The sequence below is a fragment of the Nicotiana tomentosiformis genome, chromosome 6, assembly GCF_000390325.3.
Source record: "Nicotiana tomentosiformis chromosome 6, ASM39032v3, whole genome shotgun sequence".
Lineage (NCBI taxonomy): Eukaryota > Viridiplantae > Streptophyta > Magnoliopsida > Solanales > Solanaceae > Nicotiana > Nicotiana tomentosiformis.
In genome coordinates, this window is record NC_090817.1 from 66,586,381 (window position 1) to 66,604,272 (window position 17,892).

The window sequence follows — 17,892 nt, forward strand, 5'->3', positions numbered from 1 at the left end:
TGGAGGAGATAACCACCCAAATCTTGAGGGTAAGTAATTTTATCTTTGTTTTAGTTATAGATTTTGTTTTTTCATGGATTATTACAACAAATCAAGGATTTGAAGAGGAGAAACGGGGGGGTTTGTCTAAATTTTTCCAAAGTAAATAATTGAGTTTTAAACATCGATTCGGAGTCAGATTTGAATGAAATTAGTATGGTTGGACTCATAATTGAATGGGTTGTCAGATGTTGTGAGTTTTTCCGGGTTCCCAGGTCCGAGCCCGGGGTTGACTTTTTGTTAACTTTGAGTTTTTGATTAAAGATTCGACCTTTATAGTTTGGGTTTGTTTCTTTTGGCATTATTTGATGATTTTGAGTTGCTTTTGGCTAGTTTCGAGCCGTTTGGAGGTTGATTTGCACGGGATGGCATTTCTAGAGTGATGTTTAGATTCCTCGATATTGAATTTGGCTTGTTTGAGGTAAGTAACATTTTTAAACTTGGAATTGAGGGTAATTATCCCTAGGAACCATGTTATTTGTGATGTGTTGAGGTGACGCACATGCTAGGTGACGGGCATGTGGGCGTGCACCGAGAAATCATGATTCAAGTTGACTTTTACACTAGTACTAGACTAGTTCTGCTATCATATCCTGTTATAGCCGTATTTTCCCCTACTTGTTTGATTATTTGGGCAGTGATTCATGTTAGGAATCATGTTTAGGCTATGTGTTTATTCGATTGAGACCTAATGAGGCTATTTCTATTGTTTTGAGTTATCTGATTTAACTATAATTATATACTCTGTCATGGTTCTTCATTTGCATATCATATCTCACTATATGTTCATCATTCATTGTTACATCGCATGTTATCATTTTTTTTTCATATGTGGAGTTGTTGGGCTGAGTGGTATGAGATTGTGAGCCCTTGAGACTTGAGAGGTTGATGACTGAGATGGTCCTTAGAGCCATGTTGAAAGTGTTGTTATGGATCAGGTTGCACGTCGCAGCAGGCCATAGTGGCTTTATTATTTTTATTATTATTATTATTATTATTATTATTATTATTATTATTATTATTATTATTATTGTGGATCGGGTTGCACGTTGCAGTAGGTCGTATTGGCTTTATTATTATTGTGGATGGGTTGCACGCCGCAGCAGGTCATATTGTCTTTTGATTAGCGCATGGGCAGGATCCGCCCCTTCGGAGTCTGACATACCAGCAGTGAGTGCAGTCACAATGATATATACACGTGCTATGGTGAGGGGCTCATGAGCCAGGCACCCGTACAGTGCTAAGTAATTGTGTGTGTGTGATGAAGTGGGCCTTTGAGACAGACAACTTGAGTATGTTAAGAGTGAGAGTACCTGGGGATATGATCGTGAAATCATTTATTTGACATGCATACTTGCCATGTAGGCATAGAGATGCATTTTTCTCATGCTAGATGGTAATGTGACATTTATGTTTCGACATGTATATTTGACATATAAACATAGAGATGTATCTTCCTCGTGCTAGACGGTATATGATAATTGATGACTTGACATGTATATTGACATGTAGGCATAGAGATGTACTTCCCTCATGCTAATTGGTTAATGAAAATTCTTATATGGTGTTGTGAACTGGGAATACAGTTCTTTTGATAAACTCATGTTTAGTTATTTTTCAGTGGTGAGATTTAGAATTGACTGTTTTACTTTAAAGGCATGTCTATTTTCCCATAACTGTGAACAAGCTGAGCATATATCTCTTGAGTTATTTACTTTATTGTTCTCATTATATTATTACGAGTTGTTATTGGCTATTGGTGTTGGAATCTGACTGTCTTCCGAGCTCGTCACTACTTTCAACCTGAGGTTAGGTTTGTTACTTATTGAGTACATGGGGTCAGTTGTACTCATACTACACTCCTACACCTTGCCTGTAGATCTTGGAGCTGATGTTGCTGAGTATGGCGAGAGCTGGCACTGAAGATGTACCTGCGTTCTGGTTATAGTTGCCACTTGTCCTTGGTAGCTTTAGATTTGCAAATCTGTTTATGTATATTTCGAGTAGATGGTGTATTTATTTCATACCAGCTTCATAAATTCTAAGTCTTAAAAGGTCATGACTTGTACTACCAATCCTTAGGAGATTGTATAAAAATTTAGTTATCTTACTCATTTACTTTTATTATCCTCATTTGAGTTGTGTTGACTATTACTTGGCTTACCTAGCGGGTTGGGTTAGGTGTCATCACGACAGGATGGAGTTTGGGTCATGACACTCAGTCTCATACTTTTATTAGTATACTCTTGTGCCATGTACTAAAATATCTCACTGATGTCTAATGATATTACCCTTACTTTCTTGAAAAATTCATTCTTGCACAAGAGAACTTTCAGTGAAGAACTTGGTTCATCGAGTTTATAAGGTATGCAATCTACACTCCGCATAAGTTGAAATAACTGCATATGAATCATGATCTGATAAAGAGTCTCACTTTATCCTAAACTCTTTTTTAAACCAATCAATTACAAATGAACCAGTTTCACCACAAGACCCAAGCGCCATAATTGCCGAAATATTTGGGGAAGAGTCCAATGTCTCTTCAAACTAAAACTCCAAATGAGAAAAGACTTCTAAACTCCAAAAAGTTATTGTTACACACTCAACCTTTTCCCTCTTTAAATTGATCTAACCTTACCCTCTTATCTCAAAATTATTCTAAAGATCAAAATCTCAAAAATCTCAAAAATCTCTCAATTGTCTCAAGTCTCTAAACTGATCAAATGGCAAATACACTTGATAACCCCAAAAACTCTGAAAATCCTTTTTCACCACCCAAAGAACCATCATCCACACCTTCAATCACCCAAACCCCCAAGAAAAAGCATGTCAAAATGATTGCATGCAAAATAGTAGCAAGCAACGAACATGCAAAGAAATTGAATGAGATGCTACAAGCCAGTTAAGTAGAAGAATCACAATATTCTGATGATTCTTTCCAGTCTGCGACTGAGGGAAAAGAACCAATTTCATCTGAAACTTAATAGGTAATTTATGGGTTCAAATCTTCGACTGTTGGATCTGAAAGCCAAGAAAATCGTGAAAATCACTAGATTGAATCCAAATGAATTTCATGTTGATCCTTTGTATCTGTATTAATTTTAAAATGCAGTCATGTTCTTGTAATTGATATATATATATATATATATGTCGAGTGTCATTGTCAAGAATGTTGAAAAGGGACCGTGATTCTTTCGAGTTTAAGCTCTAACAATGTAATAAAAATTTACACAATCATGTCACTTGTAAAATAATTACAGATAATTATTTATGATAAATATTAATTGATGACTGGGTAAAAATAGTAACTAACCTACAAAAGTGTCACGACGCGAAATTCCCACCTTCGGGACATGATAGCGCCTAACATTTCACTTGTTAGGCAAGCCAACGTTAGAATAATATTAGTCATTTTTAAACAATTTTAAATTAATTAATAATAAAGAAACAAATGCGAAAATAAAGCCTGAAATAAAGTGAATAATCCATAATAATAGCGATGTCTAAATACCATCCCAGAACTGGTGTCACAAGTGCACGAGCTACTAGAATAATACAAATAAAGGTCTGAATGAAAATGAAGCTGTCTGAAAGAAATACACAACTACGATAAAGTGGAAAGGGACTTCAAAACTGCGAATGTCATGAAGCTAAACCTCAAGTCTTCTGCGAAGAGCTGAATCCGAGCAAATCTACTGTACGCCGCTAGGACCAACTCCGGTATCTGCACAAGAAGTGCAGAGTGTAGTATGAGTACAACCGACCCTATGTACCCAGTAAGTGCCGAGCCTAACCTCGACGAACTAGTGACGAGGCTAAGGCAGATCACTTACATTAACCTGTACGCAATAATAATAATAACAACAACAATAGAAAAAAAAATAGGTAACTCAATTAAACAGTTGAAGCCAACTCGGCAGTCATAACTAATTATTATTTCAATCCGTTTCTATTGTGGCGTGCCACCCGATCCCACAATATATTCATTTTTATTTAATCCTGTTACGGCATACAACTCGATCCTCAATATATCTTTTCAATCAATTCTGTTGCGGCGTGCAACCCGCTCATCCAATATATTCACTTTTATTCGTGTTGCGGCGTGCAACCCGCTCCTCAAATAATATAATTTACCAATTCTTATAAAAGAAATTATTCCAATAAATACAATAATTAATATGAAATTATAAGACAACAAGATACAATAATTATGATTTAATTAGGAAATAAGTGGTGACAAGTAGTAATTAATTGTGAAAATTAAGGAGGAAGTAGGCAATTTAATATTTAGTATGCTAAATGTCAAGTAGCGGTTAAGTCACACAAATCAAATAAGCATGTAGAAATCAAAGCATGGATTCAAGGCATAATATTGAGCAAGGAATATGAGATAAATAATTAATATAATGCTTAATTTGTGATTTAAAATAATTTATAATTTTCAGATAATTATGAAAATAATTAATTTGACGATGTATAGACACTCGTCACCTCGCATATACGTTGTTCACATGAATTTCAATAACAAATAATTTAAGGGTTCTATTCCCTCAAATCAAAGTTAATCACGACATTTACCTCGCTTTGCAACTAAATTCAAGATTCCAATAAACCTTTGCCTTGCGAATTCGTGTCCGAAAGTTTCAAATCTAATCACTAACAATTCAATATACTCAACACGAATCGTAGGAACTAATTTCATATGGAATTATAAATTTTCCGGATTAAAATCCAAAATTTATTTTAAAAATTGACAGTGGGACCCACGTCTCAAATCCTGAAAAAACTCATGAAATCCGAACACCCGTTCCGATACGAGTTCAACCATACAAAAATTATCGAATTCCGGCATCGGGTTGCCTTTAAAATCCTCAATTAAAATCTTTGAAGATTTCTACCATTTTCAATTCAATTTTTACCCATTTGAACTCAACAATATTCCCACAATTTTATTGGTACAAGCATGTATAACTAATACTCTCGCATCCAAGAATCACACTCCCAATCACCCATCTTTACCCAAACTCGAAATTAAAGACTAAGGGTTAGAACCTTACCTCTTGGGTGAAGATCTTATGATATTTCCTTGTTGGATTTCAAATCTTGAACAAGATTTGTGATGAACAAAGCACTTGAGCTTCTTCCTCTCTCTAGAACACTCTTACTTCTCTCTAAAATCATCAGATAATTGTCCCAAAATAAGCCCCAAAACCTATTTATCAAAATGGGGTCGGGTTATAAAAATAGGAAAATGGACCCTCCGAACTCAGGTTTGCGGTCGCACAATGGGTATGCGGGTCGCACAATGGACCGCAAAACCGATGCCGAAAAATGGGCTGCACTGGACAGGTTCATGACCATTTTGCGGTTCGCACACCATTTTTGCGGTTCGCACAATTGGCTGCAGAATCACATTATGCCAGCATTTGGTACTTTGGTCATAACTTCTTGTAGGAGTGTCCAAATGACAAACGGTTTGAAGCGTTAAAAACTAGACTCCAAGATCTTTCATTTAATAAGTTGTCCATCACATAACTCCTTATATATATGTATATATGCTCGTTTAGATTTTGGTCTTGTGCGTACTCATTTGGAACTTTAGTCTATTATGAAATTTTCCAACTTGACTTAGACTTAGGCCTCTCCTTAGACCCCACATCACTTATAATATGCCTCGTACACTTATTATCATATCCAATTGATATCTATCAAATTAATAGTCCTTAAATGAGAAGTAGAGTCCGCCCCCAAACACATAACATAACTTATCTCTTCTTTCACCCATTTCAATTTCCCAAATTTTTACTAACTCCCAAAATTTCCAAAATATTTGCGAGAGTTTCCTTTGTAAATGGGCCTATCCACCTGCCAGAGAATACCAGAAACCAATCCTAACAACACATACATAATCCAATCAATGTAACACAACATGAAAACAATACTAACAGTGGCCTCATAAGCAATATATTACTAGAAAAGGAACGCCATTAACATCAACTATTCAGGTGATACGTAACTCATAGCATGTAAGCTCTCAACATCTTCATAGAACACAGAAATGAACGTTTAAATTAATGATGATATTTTTGGGTCATCACATTCTCCACTTCTAAAACAAGCGTACGTCCTTGAATGGAATTAGAGAAGTACCTGAGCTGGTGAAAAGATGTGGATATTTGCTCCGTATGTCCGACTCGGTCTCCCAGGTAGCTGCCTGAATCGGCTAACCTCTCCATTGCACCCGAACTGAAGGATAACTCTTAGACCTCAAATGATGGATCTGCCGAGCTAGAATAGCTACCGGCTCCTCCTCATAAGTCAAATCTTTGTCCAATTGAACTGAGCTGAAATCTAACACATGGGACGGATCACCATGATTTTTCCGGAGCATGGATACATGGAATACCGGATGAACTACTGATAAGCTAGGTGGTAGTGCAAGCTTGTAGGCTACTTCACCCACCCTTTAAAGAATTTCAAAGGGTCCGATATACCTAGGGCTTAACTTGCCCTTCTTTCTGAATCTCATTACACCTTTCATAGGTGAAACTCGGAGCAATACTCTTTCTCCAGTCATGAATGTAACATAACGAACCTTACGGTCGGCATAACGCTTTTGCCTAGACTGAGCTGTGCGAAGTCGATCCTGGATAATCTTGACATTATCCAAGGCATCTTGTACCAAATTAGTACCCAACAACCGAGCCTCTCCCGGTTCAAACCAGCCAACTGGCGAACGGCATCGCCTCCCATATAATGCTTCATACGGAGCCATCTGAATGCTCGACTGGTATCTGTTATTTTAAGCAAACTCCGTGAGTGGCAAGAACTGATCCCAAGAACCTCCAAAATCTATAACACAAGCGCGAAGCATATCTTCAGATATCTGAATAGTGCGCTCTGACTGTCCGTCTATCTGTGGATGAAATATTGTACTTAACTAAACCCGCGTGCCTAACTCACATTGTACAGCTCTCCAGAAGTGCGAGGAGAACTGCATATCTTGATCTGAAATAATAGACACAGGCACACCGTGAAGGCGGACAATCTCTCGGATGTAAATCTCTGCTAACCGCTCTGAAGAATAGGTAATTGCCACTGGAATGAAATGTGCCGACTTGGTCAACATGTCCACAATGGCCCATACTGCGTCAAACTTCTTCTTAGTCTGTGGGAGTCCAACAACAAAATCCATAGTGATACTCTCCCACTTCCACTCAGGAATTTATAACTTCTGAAGCAAACCACAGGTCTCTGATGCTCGTACGTAACTTGCTGACAATTCAAACACCGAGCTACATATGCAATTATATCCTTTTTTCATTCTTCTCCACCAATAATGTTTGTCGCAAATCTTGATACATTTTGGAGGCACTCGGATGAATAGAATACAAGGAATTATGGGGCCCTTCAAGAATTAATTCACGAAGCCCATCCACATTAGGAACACAAATATGACCCTGCATCTGTAGAACTCCATCATTTCCCACATCAACCTTCTTGGCACCACCGTGCCGCACTGTGTCCTTAAAGACAAGCAAATGAGGATCATCATATTGTCGCTCTCTGATGCGCTCATATAAAGAAGACCGAGCGATTGTGCAGGCTAGAACCCGACTGGGTTCTGAAACATCTAACCTTACAAACTGATTGGCCAAAGTCTGAGCATCTGCTGCTAGCGGCCTCTCACCGATTGGAATATACGCAAGGTTGCCCATACTCACAGCCTTTCTACTCAAAGCATCGGCCACCACATTGGCCTTTCCAGGGTGATACGGAATGGTGATATCATAGTATTTCAATAACTCCAACCATCTTCTCTACCTCAGATTGAGACTTTTTGTTTAAATAGATACTGTAGACTACGATGATTTGTGAATATCTCACACGAGACACCGTAAAGGTAATGTCTCCAAATCTTCAGCACATGAACAATGGCTACCAATTCTAGGTCATGAACAGGGTAATTTTTCTCATGAACTTTCAACTGTCGCGACGCATATGCAATCACTCTGTCATCTTGCATTAATATTGCACCAAGCCTAATGCAAGATGCATCACAATACACCGTATAAGATCCTGAACCTGTGGGTAATACCAATACTAGCATCATAGTCAAAGCGGTCTTGAGCTTCTGAAAGCTCAACTCACATTCGTCTGACCATCTGAATGGGGCACCCTTCTGGGTCAATTTGGTCAATGGAGATACTATAGATGAAAATCCCTCCACAAACTAACGATAATAACCTGCCAGACCCAGGAAACTCCGGATCTCTGTAGCTGATGTAGGTCTAGGGCCAATTCTGAACTGCCTCAATCTTCTTAGGATCCATTTTTATGCCTTCTGCCGATACAACATGCCCCCAAAAGGCAATTGAGTCTAACAAAAATTCACATTTTGAAAATTTGGCATATAACTGATTATTATTCAAAGTTTGAAGCACAATTCGAAGATGTTGCTCATGCTCCTCCCGACTACTGGAGTAAATCAAGATATCATCAATGAACACAACCACAAAAGAATCCAGGTAGGGTTTGAATACCCTGTTCATCAAATCCATAAATGTTTTTGGGGCATTTGTCAGCCCAAATGACATCACTAGAAATTCATAATGCCCATACCGAGTCCGAAAAGCTATCTTAGGGACATCAGATGCCCTAATCTTCAACTGATGATAGCCAGACCTCAAGTCAATCTTCAAAAATACCTTGGTACCCTGAAGCTGATCGAATAAGTCATCAATTCTTGGTAATGGATACTTGTTCTTGATAGTAGCTTTGTTCAACGGCCGATAATCTATACACATTTGCATTGAACCATCTTTCTTCTTTACAAATAACACGGGTGTACCCCAGAGCAAGATGCTAGGTCTAATGAATCCCTGATCAAGCAAGTCTTGTAACTTATCCTTCAATTCCTTTAGCTCTGGAGGGGCCATACAGTATGATGGAATAGAAATGGGCTGGGTTCCCGGAGCCAAATCAATATCCTTGTTGGGTGGCATCCCCGGCAAATCTGCAGGAAATACATCTGTAAACTCAAGGACAACTAGGACTGAATCCATAGAAGGAACATCCGCACTGGGATTGTAAATATAAGCCAAAAAGGCTAGACATCCCTTCTCGACCATACGCCGAGCCTTCATATAAGAAATAACCCTGCTTGTAGAATGACCAAGAGTACCTTTCCACTCTATTCAAGGTAACCCTGGCATGGCTAAGGTCACCGTCTTGGCATGACAGTCCAATACAGCATGAAGAGGTGACAACTAATCCATTCCCAAGATAACATCAAAATCTATCATATCAAGAAGTAGAAGATCCACGCTAGTCTCAAGAGTCCTAATAGTAACAACACACGAACGATAGACATGGTCTACAGCGATAGAATCTACCACCTGTGTGGACACACACACAGAAGTACTCAGAAAATCATGATGCATAACCATATATGAAGAAAAGTAAGAGGACACATAGGAGTAAGTATATCCTGGATCAAATAAAACTGAAGCATCTCTATGGCAAACAGGAACAATAGTTGTGATCACGGCATCGGATGACTCGGCCTCAAGTCGAGCTGAAAAAGCATAAAATCGGGGTTGGGCCCCACCAGTCTAAACTACATCTCTGGGACAGGCCATAGCTGGCTAGCCTCCACCTCTAGCAGTCTGACCTCCACCTCTAGCAGTCTGAACTCCACCTCTAACAGTCTGACCCCTGCCCCTAGCTGGTCGGGCGGGCGGTGGAGCAACTGGTGCTGGTATGATGGCACGAGAATTTTGCTGAGATCTACTATTCAACAACCTAGGGCAATTCCTCCTGATGTGACTAATGTTCCTGCACTCATCCTGCTGTCATGGCTACTGAAGTTGAAGATGACCCGGACGGGGCGGATAACCACCGTAGTGACTCTGAAGTGGTGGTGCACTGATAGGAGCTAAATATGCACTGAATGCTAGCTACCCAGGGTAGGGAACATAAGGGCCATGACTCTCTGAAGCACAGTGATAAGTCTGAAGTGCTGAATAAAATGGCTTGGGAAGATGTCCCCTACCAAAAGTACCCCTTCCACCAGATGAGGCACCTCTGAAGTTACCGGAATGACAAGGCCTCTTATCTGACACTGGCCCTCTCTCCTAAGAAAGAACCATCTCAATCCGCCTGGCGACATTAGCAGCCGTCTGAAAAGAAATCTCACTCCCAGTCTCCTTGGCCTTCTGTAGCTTGATAGGTTGGACGAGTCCATCAATGAACCTCCTCACCCTCTTTTTCTCGGTAGGAAGCAGAAGAAAAGCATGACAGGCTAGATCCAAAAAATGGGTCTCATACTGAGTGACCGACATACTGCCCTGCTAGAGACTCTCAAACTGTTTGCGGTAATTCTCCCTCAGTGTGATAGGAAGGAACTTCTCCAAAAATAGCTGCGAGAACTGCTCCCAAGTAAGTGCAGGCAAACCAACTGGTCTAGTAAATACATAATCTTTCCACCACCTCTTGGCGGAACCAGTCATTTGAAACACAGCAAAATCAACCCCATTGTTTTCAACTATTCCCATGTTTTGCAATAATTCATAGCAGTGGTCCAGAAAATCCTGTGGGTCCTCAGAAGGTGTACTACTGAAATGGATTGGAAATAGCTTGGTAAACTTGTCCAATCTCAGCAAAGAAGGCCGATCACCGGCCTGTGCCACAATAACTGGTTGAACTACCCCAACTGGATGAGCTACTGGAACCTGATTTTGGGAAGCTATCTGTTCCGGAGCGGGAGTAGTGGGAGTTTGTGCTCCTCCCCCAGCCTGTGAGATGGCTGGTACCACTGAAAATGTATCATTCTGGATCACACCCTCCATAAGACTCACCAAACGAACTAGTGCGTCCTGCAGTATTGGAGTAGCTATGAATCCTTCCGGAACCTAAACTGTTCCAAGAGGTACCGTTTGCGTCGGAACCTCCGCTCCTAAATCCACCTGATTTTCTAGAACAGGTGTTGCTGCTCGAGCTCTAGATTGAGCCCTGCCTCTGCCTCTACCTCGGCCTCTAGCGCGACCTCGACCTCGGCCTCGGCCTCTGCCCCTAGTCATAGCTGTCACTGGGGGCTCTGGCTCATGTCCGGCTGTAGACGTAATGCATGTTCTCACCATCTGCGAGAGGACAAGAATAGAAGAGTTCAATCGTCAATGATAGAATAAAGTCGCACGACAGAGTAGAATAAAAGGGAAATTGTTCCTAACTCCATAGCCTCTGGAAGATAAGTACACACATCTCCATACCGATCCTTCAAACTCTACTATGCTTGCTCGTGACTCGTGAGACATATGTAACCTAGTGCTCTGATACCAACTATCACGATCCGAAATTCCCACCTTCGGGACCGTGATGGCGCTTAACATTTCACTTACTAGGCAAGCCAACGTTAGAATAATATTAGCTATTTTAAAATAATTTTAAATTAATTAATAATAAAGAAACAAATGCGAAAATAAAGTCTGAAATAAAGTGAATAATCCATAATAATAGCGATGTCTAAATACCATCTCAGAACTGGTGTCACAAGTGCACGAGCTACTAGAATAACACAAATGAAGGTCTAAATGAAAATGAAGCTGTCTGAAAGAAATACACAACTACGATAAAGTGGAAGGGGACTTCAGAACTGTGAACGCCATGCAGTTATACCTCAAGTCTCCTACGAATAGCTGAATCCGAGCAAATCTACTGTACGCCGCTAGGATCAACTCCGGTATCTGCACAAGAAGTGCAGAGTGTAGTATGAGTACAACCGACCCCATGTACCCAAGAAAAGCCGAGCCTAACCTCGACGAAGTAGTGACGAGGCTAAGGCGGATCACTTACATTAACCTATACACAACAATAATAATAACAACAATAATATAAATAAAATAGGTAACTCAATTCAACAGTTAAAGCCAACTCGGCAGTCATAACCAATTATTATTTCAATCAGTTTCAATTGCGGCGTGTAACCCGATCCCACAATATATTCATTTTTATTTAATCATGTTGCGGCGTACAACTCGATCCTCAATATGTCTTTTCAATCAATTTTATTGCGGCGTGCAACCCGCTCCTCCAATATATTCATTTCAATCAATTTTGTTGTGGCGTGCAATCCGCTCCTCCAATATATTCACCTTCATTTCTGTTGCGGCGTGCAACTCGCTCCTCAAATAATATAATTTACCAATTCTTATAAAAGAAATTATTTCAATAAATACAACAATTAATATGAAATTATAAGACAACAAGCATACAATAATTATGATTTAATTAGGAAACAAGTGATGACAAGTAGTAATTAATTATGAAAATTAAGGAGGAAATATGCAATTTAATATTTAGTATGCTAAATGTCAAGTAGCAATTAAGTCACACAAATCAAATAAGCATATAGCAATCAAAGCATGGATTCAAGGCATAATATTGAGCAAGGAATATGAGATAAATAATTAATATAACGATTAATTTGTGATTTAAAATAATTTATGATTTTTAGATAATTATGCAAACAATTAATTTGACGACGTATAGACACTCATCACCTCGCCTATACATCGTTCACATGAATTTCACATAACAAATAATTCAAGGGTTCTATTCCTTCAAGTCAAGGCTAATCACGACACTTACCTCTCTTTGCAACTAAATTCAAGATTCCAATAAACCTTTGCCTTGCGAATTCATGTCTGAAAGCTTCAAATCTAATCACAAACAATTCAACATACTCAACACGAATCGTAGAAACTAATTCCATATGAAATTATAAATTTTCCGGATTAAAATATGAAATTTATTTTAAAATTCAACAGTAGGACCCACATCTCGAATCCTTGAAAAACTCACAAAATCTGAATACTCGTTCCGATACTAGTTCAACCATACAAAAATTATCGAATTCCGATATAGGATTGCCTTTCAAATCCTCAATTAAATTCTTTGAAGATTTCTACCATTTTCAACCCAATCTTTACCCATTTGAACTCAACAATCTTTCCACAAGCTTATTGGTACAAGCATGTATAACTAATACTCTCACATCCAAGAATCACACTCCCAATCACCCATCTTTACCCAAACTCGAAATTGAAGACTAGGGGGTTAGAACTTTACCTCTTGGGTGAAGATCTTGTGATATTTCCTTATTGGATTTCAAATCTTGAACAAGATATTTGATGAACAAAGAACCTGAGCTTCTTCCTATCTCTAGAACACTCTCACTTCTCTCTAAAATTGTCAAATAATTTCCCCAAAATAAGCCCCAAAGCCTATTTATCAAAATATGGTCGAGTTATGAAAACAAAAAAATGGACCCTCCGAACTCAGGCCTGCGGTCGCACAATGGACCGCACAATGGGTATGCGGGTTGCAAAAATGGACCGCACCATTTTTGCGGTTCGCACAATGATTCTACGGTCGCACAATTGGCCGCAGAATCACATTCTGCCAGCTTTTGGTAATTTGGTCATAACTTCTTGTAGGAGTGTCCAAATGACGAACAGTTTGAAGTGTTAGAAACTAGACTCGAAAATATTTCATTTGATAAGTTTTCCATCACATATATATGTAGATATGCTCGTTCAAATTTTGGTCTTGTGCGTACTCATTTGAAACTTTAGTCTATTATGAAATTTTCCAACTTGACTTACACTTAGGCCTCTCCTTAGACCCCACATCACTTATAATATGTCTCGTACACTTATTATCATATCCAATTGATATCCATCATATTAATAGTCCTCAAATAAGAAGTAGAGTCCGCCCCCAAACACATAACATAACTTATCTCTTCTTTTACCCATTTCAATTTCCCGAATTTTTACTAACTCCCAAAATTTTCAAAACTTTTGTCAAAATTTTCTTTGTAACTGGGCCTATCCACCTACCAGAGAATCCCAGAAACCAATCCTAACAACACATACATAATCCAATTAACGTAACACAACATGAAAACAATACTAACAGTGGTCTCATAAGCAATATATTACTAGAAAAGGAACGCCACTAACATCAACTATTCAAGTGATACGTAACTCATAGTAGGTAAGCTCTCAACATCTTCATAGAACACAGAAATGAACGTTTAAATTAAAGATGACATTTTTGGATCATCACAAAAAGTATACAAATTATATAAAAGATGTTTGCACTTTCAGTATATATAACTTAAATCCTTTAAAAACAATTAGGGGAATCTACGCGGTATACATATTGAAAACACCAGTTAACTCCATATACATTTAAAATATTCTTTTTACATTCTATACCTATTTTATAAAACTTTATTTATTTTTTACATATTTAATATCATTATATGCCATTAAACAAATCTCACATTTTAAGGGAATAGATTATCTCTCACTCCAACTTGATAAATCCCTTAAAATACTCCATCATCCCAAGTTATTAGGATTATACATTTTCACCGAAATATCTGAACCCCAATGATTTCTTGTTCCAAATAAACAGCTCTCTCTATTCTTTCTTATGGCATGTGGGTGTAGAAGGAGGAAGAATATGAAAATGGAGCATTTGTTTTGTACAAGATATTACTTCTTTACCAATTATTTGTTAGATGAAGTGTTTCATCTTTTTTGTTTTTCTCTTACATCTATGTAATCAAAAGAAAGGTTAAAATAAGATAAAAATATTTTAATTTGGGATACAATATCTAAACTACAGAAATATTAGAATATACTATTCAAACCAATACACCACAATATTCTAATTAAAATTACAATATTCAAATCAAACACATCACACTATTCTAATTTGGAATATAATATTCAAACCAAACATACCAAAGTATTTTTGTGATCGATACATTATCCAAACCAAACATACCAAATTACAATTGATTAATGAAGAATATAGTATTCAAACCAACACAATATAATATTCTAATAAAGAATACAATATTCAAAACCAAACATATCGCAATATTCTAATTGGGAATATAGTATTCAAATCAAATATACCATAATATTTTAATTTGGAATATAGTATTCAAATCAAACATATCACAATATTCTAATTTGAAATACAATATTCAAATCAAACATACTTTTATTTATATTTATTGTGTATATATTATTTTATTTGGAATATTAACATTCTTTAATAGTATACAATGATTAGTTTACTGTATTTTTTTTTATTGTATAGAGGAAGATAAACTTCTATAACGACAAAGGTTCCCATAGTAAAAAAATTGTTTAATGGATAAAATTTTGTTCTTTAATTTTAGTCCAAGTTTGAAACGGATGGAATACGATTTTGAGTAGATTTGCTTTGTGTATATAGCTTCCTTTAATTTAGGGAACATATTTATTAGGTAGTTATTGTCCTTTAACTAAATAGGTATGTGAGGTAATTAATTGATGTGTACTACATATAATTTTATAATTGAAGCATAGTGTATTAAAGGTTCTTTAAAAGGGTATACGGTGTAACTTTCCCAAAAAAATTAACATAGTACTTGGGCTTACTTTCACACAGTTAAGCCTTTGGCACTGAATCTCAACCAAGTCACATAGATGGTCAAATACAAAAACCGTCTCATAAGGTGTCTGTAGCACTCGACCAAACCAAAGAAATCGACCATTTCTATTACAATACTGGTCCAAGCCACTATTATACCAACTCAACTTCAAACTACTCTTGATTCCATTTCAAGACATTACTGGTTTTCCCAAAATACTCTGGTCTTCACCCAAACTCACACAAGTGATCCTGACATGAAGCAGCATCGCCATGATATCCATAAGCCTCTTATTTTCTATTCATGTACACTAAAGTACCTCAAGCCGAGAAGTTCGCTCTCAAGAGCGGACTCGCAATCACTGGCGGAGCCACCTTATTCCAAGGCATGTCAACTGACACCTGTTTATTGGAAAATTACACTGTGTAGGTCGGTAAATTTTATTTTTATATGTATATATTACTATATGTTGACGCCAGCTAATTTCTTCGTGTATTTACTTCTTTATATTTTGACACCCTTCGGTAAAAATTCTGATTTCGTCATTACTCGCAATTATGCAAAGTTGAATTGAAAACCTTTAAGCAAAATTGAGAGTTGATATATACTAGACAAATATGTAGGATGCACATGTACTTGATATTGTAGATGATGTGGAGCAGGACATATATTGTTTCAGCAACAAGGAAGCCAAATACAGGAATGGAAATCAAACGAATATATAGGTCAACTGTGAGTGGTTACTGGAAGCCTCCCGGTTTAGACAAGCAAATTACATGTCCAAGAGGGAAGCCCGTTCTTGGGATGAAAAAGACTCTGGTTTTCTACAAAGGCCGAAAAAGTCATCATGCCTTTAAAACTGATTGGATCATGCATGAATATCGTCTTGTTCTTCCCATAAATCCACTCTTTATATTTTTCATCATTTCAAGAAATCTCCTCAGGTAATATTCTTGATTAAAATGATGATATATACGTTGTAAGTTTTTGAGTTCATAGGATGAATTTTGAGATATCATGTATATTTAACTCTGCCTATATAAGCTCATTGTTGAATCTGCCACGGTTGATATATGGCATATTTTAAATTGTTATTTGCCTTTTCTTCTGTGGCTGCAGAATTCCTTAGTTCAGATTGGCAACTGGGTTCTTTGTCATATATCTTTGAGGAAGAGAAATGAACAAAGTCATGAAGAAATCTTAGGAATGGGTATTGAAGATTACAAAGCTTAGCATGTTGAAATAGTAGCGGAGCCGATATTGTCTTATGATTTTATGAGGAGAGACTTAAGTGATGATAGAACTTCTTCCTCATGCTTTTCTGATTCTGTGAGCTCTGATTCAAGTGCCCTTACTGAAGTCTCTTCTAGTTCAAGATGAGTAGTATAACATGATGAAGCTAGTAACCAGCTTCTAGGATGTAATTTCATTAAAGTTTATATATATATTGTGTAATATGTTTTTACATAAACGATATATAAATATATTATAAATTTTAAATCACTTATAACCGACTTACTTGATATAATGCATCCACCCTTTTTGACCTCTACCAACTGACTAACGAAATGGATAACACATCCCGTCCTCTATCGCATCGAATTGATGAATATTCATTACAAACTCAACAAATCACCCTCTTTTCTCTCAATAACAGGAAAAATAATTTATCGTTATTCATTTTTTAATAATATATTTTTACCTCAAAATTAGTCGTTGGCTCGTCGGCGACGTTTCCTTTCCCGATGAGCCAATTTCCTACGGAACGTCCGTAAGAAATTTGCGTTTTTTTAGTAGTGATTTAACTTGCTTTGATCAACTCTTACGTCATTGCTTCCATCATATTGCTCTAGCTAACAATGGATGACATTTATTTGCAGTTAGTTAATTTACTTATATATATTACAATAAACGTAAAGAGTGTAATATAACGTGTTGTAGTGGTTGTTTGATTTTTCATCTTACTAATTTTATTTATTATGAATATCTATAATTATCTTTTACGTGACCTAATTTAGTATTTTCTATACATGTATGATAGATAAACTCACAGTGAACATGCATATGGCTGAGCTAAAAAGCAAATGTAGCTAACAAACAGCAACACATTTAGAAAATAGGTAATAGAAGCAAATTTGTACGTATGAATCATAAAGCTTTTGCTATCAAAATGTCACGATCCAAAATTCACTAATCTTGATCGCACCTAACCCCAACTCGCTAAGTAAGCATACAGTCACGTAATAATAATGAAATCAATTAAACATGGTCTAATAACTCAACAATAAAAAAATATCATGAAATATCTGATAAAGATAACTGAAATAGTACTGCAACCATCCCAAAAACCTGGTATC

General features: G+C 37.2%; 1 long non-coding RNA gene across 1 annotated transcript; it reads left to right on the top strand.

Annotated features, from left to right (window-relative positions):
• Positions 1-15,560: 15,560 nt before the first annotated feature.
• Positions 15,561-16,946, top strand: LOC104108272 (uncharacterized). The gene is made up of 3 exons (XR_011409145.1): positions 15,561-15,964; positions 16,198-16,479; positions 16,655-16,946. It is a non-coding gene; the product is annotated as an uncharacterized lncRNA (long non-coding RNA).
• The last annotated feature ends 946 nt before the right edge of the window (positions 16,947-17,892 follow it).